This window comes from Elephantulus edwardii, unplaced genomic scaffold (genome assembly GCF_000299155.1).
Source record: "Elephantulus edwardii isolate Elephantulus edwardi_28Jun2011 unplaced genomic scaffold, EleEdw1.0 scaffold00004, whole genome shotgun sequence".
NCBI lineage: Eukaryota > Metazoa > Chordata > Mammalia > Macroscelidea > Macroscelididae > Elephantulus > Elephantulus edwardii.
Genome location: NW_006399754.1, coordinates 30,930,020 through 30,934,661, shown reverse-complemented (window position 1 = coordinate 30,934,661; position 4,642 = coordinate 30,930,020). Strand labels below are relative to the sequence as shown.

Sequence of the window (4,642 nt, the reverse complement as noted above, 5' to 3'; positions counted from 1 at the left end):
TTTAGGTTTTGGAGCTTTTAGAATGTTTTATTGACGTTGCCTAGGATATAAGAAAAGAAGGCAACTGTACATAAACTCTGTGAAGAAAATCACACTGAAGTTACAGAAAATTACACTTAATAAGATGATATCTCATTGCTCCACACGCTTTTGTGACATATGTTTGACTATGAAAAAAGGCACACTATTTCATAGTTAAAATTCATGTTCTTTAAAGGTCTTTGCAATGAAAAGCTATACTGCCTTATATTACTGTGATAAATTTTATTCTTTATTAGGATTCAATCTTTGTATTTGGCATGGTGTTGTGGCATATATTAAATGCAGAACTCAGAGTATTTTGCATGCAAACTAAAAATTTTGAATATATTAAGAAACATACATTAATCATCTTGGTTTCCTAACTGTTAAAATGAACTGACTTATAAATTTCTATTCCGAATTTAGTTATTCAATGTAAGGCACTTCAGATAAAAATACTTAATAAACAAAGATGTGTAGGAGGTAGCAGTTGGTTGATTTTTTTTTTATAACTTTCTTGAAATGAGATGAAGTTTTGGGAAGTATATCTAAAAAGATTTACAATTTTTTCATGAATAATTTTATAGCTCCAAAGAGGCTAGCATCGTGATATGAAAACTGTTCCTTTGTGTTTGTAATCTGGTCTTTGAGCTGCACTCTGGATTTACACAGCTCAATGTAGAGTGAATCATTTTAGCGGCAGACTGTGTCATCTCTAGTAAATATATATGCACTTATTTTTTTAAAAGATTTTTTTGTTGTTTCTAATAATGTTATTACTATTTCTTTTCCTAATAACACTTACTGTATTTCTTTACTCAAACGCTGGTATGATTTGTTCAATTTATAACATTCGGTATAAAACAAAATTGTATAAAAATGTTTTCTGGAAGTATTTATAATTTTTATATCATTCATTTAGATGACATTTCCCTTCCCACTTATGTAGACAATTATATCTGAGCTCACAAAGACAGGAAGTAATTATTAATATCTGCTGTAAAACTCACTAAACATCATTGAGACAAAACCAGTTCTCAGCTGACCGTTCAGTGAATTTTTAGAGGTTTTCCATTTCCTAAGAGGAGACAGTCCATGTTTCTCCCGTGGAGCTTCTGGAGGACTTGAACTCACAGAAAGGCACACTTATGGTTTAGCAGCACTTCTCTTCTCAGACTACACCAACTGAGCCAAAAATACGACATGCATGCTTAACATTCATTTTATTGCTCAAAGCTAAAAGTTTAAGAAACCCGTGTTATTTCTGGTTAATGGAGGAATTAACAAACTTGAAATAAAACCTCAGATATAATTTTACCAAAATCATAAGGATAATGAGTATCAGAAGTGTAATCAAAGGAGATAATTCTTCTCTTTTTCTTTAATATATGCCTGAGAATCATTTAGATATTACTATGATCTGGTTAGTCCTTCTAACTCCAAATTGCTGTTAACACCTTTAAACTATGTGTTGTCAAGCAACTTAAATGGTTTTATTTTTGTCTCTTCCTTAAAGAGGAGGAAAATAGTATCTAACTCATGTTATGTTCCCAAATGTTAAGTGTATAAAATGTGCTTGGAGAATTGCTAGCAAACTCTGTACTCTAAGTATATGAACGTGTATATTATGTGGTATTGCAACAGTAGTACTAGATAAAGGAGGAGGAGGAGGAGGAAAATGAAAAGGAGGAGAAGGAGAAGTAGAAAAATAAATGGCAATGTTGCTGCTAGGTGTTGAAGACAACTCATAGCGATCCTATGAACAACAGATGTGAGCCCTGTCCTATCCCGTGCCATTCTCATCTCTGATATATTTAACCTCGTTGCTACAGTAACTATGTCAGTCCATTTCATTGAAAATCTTCCTTTCTTTCATTCAACTTTATCAATATGATTTCCTTTTCTTTTTCTTTTTTTTTTTTTTAGTTTTGTGTTTTATTTATTTAAGTTCAGGCCTTGACTGCATATTTCCGCAGTGGGTACAGGCGCTCTTTTCGCTGCTGCTTCTTGGTCTTCAGATTCTCCTCATGCTTGTTGAGCCTTCGGCGCATGGCACGTGTTTTCTTGAGCCGCAGATCCAGGGGTTTGTACTTCTTGCCCTTATAGTATTTTCTGAGGTTCTCCTTCTGAGTCTGGTTAATAACAGTGAGAACACGGGCAATGGATTTTCGGACAACTCGGATTTTGGAGAGCTTAGAAGCCGCACCGCCTGTCACTTTGGCGACGCGCAGCTGGGAAAGCTCCACCTTCAGATCGTCCAGCTGTTTTAACAGCTCCTCCTCCTTCTTTCCGCGAAGGTCCGGAGCCTTGATTTTGGCCATGGCTGAGGGATGATAGAACCTGGCTGCCGCCTGATCCAAGCCCAAGAGAAAAGAGAAGGGGGAGGAGCTGACCTTCGCAGTTACTTCCGGATCTGATTTCCTTTTCTAATGAATAGCCTCTCCTAACAACAATACTCAAAATATGTGAGATGAAGTGTCACCGTCCTTGCCTCCTAGGAGCACCCTGGCTGAAATTTTTCCAAGACATATTTGTTTGTTTTGCAGCCACTGGCATATTCAGAGCTCTTCTCCAACACCACAACCCAAAAGTATCAATTTGTCTTCTGTTGTCCTAATTCATTCTTCGTCTCTCAGACGTATAGGACGTGACTGAAGAGATCATCACATGGCTCATGTGCATCTTAGTGCTCAAACTGACGTCTTATTCGTTTAGAGAAGTCCCTAAGAGCAGATTTGCTCAAAGAAAGATGTCTTATGATTTCCTGACTGCTCGGATTTAGGTTGTTGATTGTGGATCCAAGTCAGCTTAATCATTGACCACTTCAGTCTTTTCTCCATCTATCCACATGTTGATTATCGGTCCAGTGGGAAGGATTTTTGTCTTCTTGATGTTGAAATGAAACATATTGAAGGCTGTAGTATTTGATCATCTATAGTGTTTCAAGTCCTCCTCACTTTCAGTAAGCAAGGTTTTCTCATCTGCATAAAGCAGGTTGTTGATGAGTTTTCCTCCAATCTTGATGTCACATTTTTCTTCATGGAGTTCAGCTATTGAAATGATTTGCTAGTGTATAGATAGGATAGTTATGTAGAAAGGATACAACTTTGGCATATACTTTCCTTGAGTTGGTAATTATAATAGTATAATAATTTTGGTTGCAAATTGAAGCTGTAATGGCAGATGGTACTGAGATTACTGGGCAGCTGGAATGCAAAGCTGGAAGGTGTTGGTCGAGGCCCAGTCATGACCCCTCCTCTCCTCGCTTCTATCTGAGGGTCTGCAGTTCCCACACGCTCTTCTGCAATAGTACAGGCTTATCAATGTGAGCACTACTTAAGAAACAAGAAGCATGCTGTGTCCACATTATATAAGGTGTGTCTGGGAATCTATAAGACTGGCCTGGGGTGCTCAGTGGGAACCCAACCTTCTGGATATGATAGTGAGAGAAGCAGAGAACAGGAGGAAGTAAGACTGTGAGACTGTGAGGACTTTGTTTCCAGCACTGCCCCCATACTTATTTTGGGGGGGGGTACCCTGTTGTCTAGCTTGGCCACACATGATCCCTTAACTCAAGCAACAAAGGAGGTCCTAGGCACCTTGATGGAAGTGAGAAGCTACTTCTAGAAGAGGGCAACAGGTTTCCTCCTTTGTTGTTCAGGTATTTTGGGGGGCTATAAAAACAACAACTACAACAACAAAAAAACCAGCAACAAAACCCAAATTGCTGCCTTAACAGAACATTGCTGTACCCTGGGTAGTTTTCTATTTATAACAGCCTAATATCTACTAAGAAAAGGCTTCCATAATGTCAAGAAAGCAGCAATCCACATCAGTCATAATGAAAAAACAAAATAACATTTCTCCTAAAAAAGCAGACCCAATGAATACCCTGGATAGAGAGAATCAGAAGAAATATGTTGATGTAGAGTTATTTTATCAGCTACATAAAAAATGCAAATGTGAGAAGAAACAATGGAAGTCAATAAGAGAGCAAATACTTTAGAGACAAAAATCCAGAAGAAATATATAGGTGAGGAGAAACTTGAACATATATGGATAAAAATACCAAAGATGGAAGAGAAAAACGGATAAAATATACAAAGAGCTACAAGAAATTAAAAAGTCATCACAAGACAGAGAAGGTACAGCCAACACAGTACTGGAAATAAATGAAAAGCATGAAATGCAATCCAGAATATTAAGACCAAAATGGTAGAAGTGTCCATCACTCTGGTAGGACAAAAAAGTAGAACTGAAAAGATGGAACAGAGAGTCAGTGAGCTAGAAGACAAGAGCCTCACTAGAAAACTACTTGAAGGAAAATCAGAGATGAGACATAAAGAACATAAAGAATACGTAAGTATTATGTGGGATGATGTCAAATGGAATAACATATGTATAATTGGGATACCAGAACACAAGAATGACAGAAAAATCACTGAGAAGATTGGGGAAGAAGTACTATGTGAAAACTTCCCACATATTTTGAAGAACCTGGTTTTTCAAAAGGGTCAATAAAATTGACAAACCACTGGCAAATTTAGAAAGAAAGAAAGAAAGAAAGAAAGAAAGAAAGAAAGAAAGAAAGAAAGAAAGAAAGAAAGAAAGAAAGAAAGAA

The 4,642-nt window shown here is 36.9% G+C and overlaps 1 pseudogene; it reads right to left on the bottom strand.

Moving 5' to 3' along the window:
* Positions 1-1,970: 1,970 nt before the first annotated feature.
* On the bottom strand, positions 1,971-2,342 carry LOC102865838 (annotated as a pseudogene).
* Between the last annotated feature and the right edge of the window lie 2,300 nt (positions 2,343-4,642).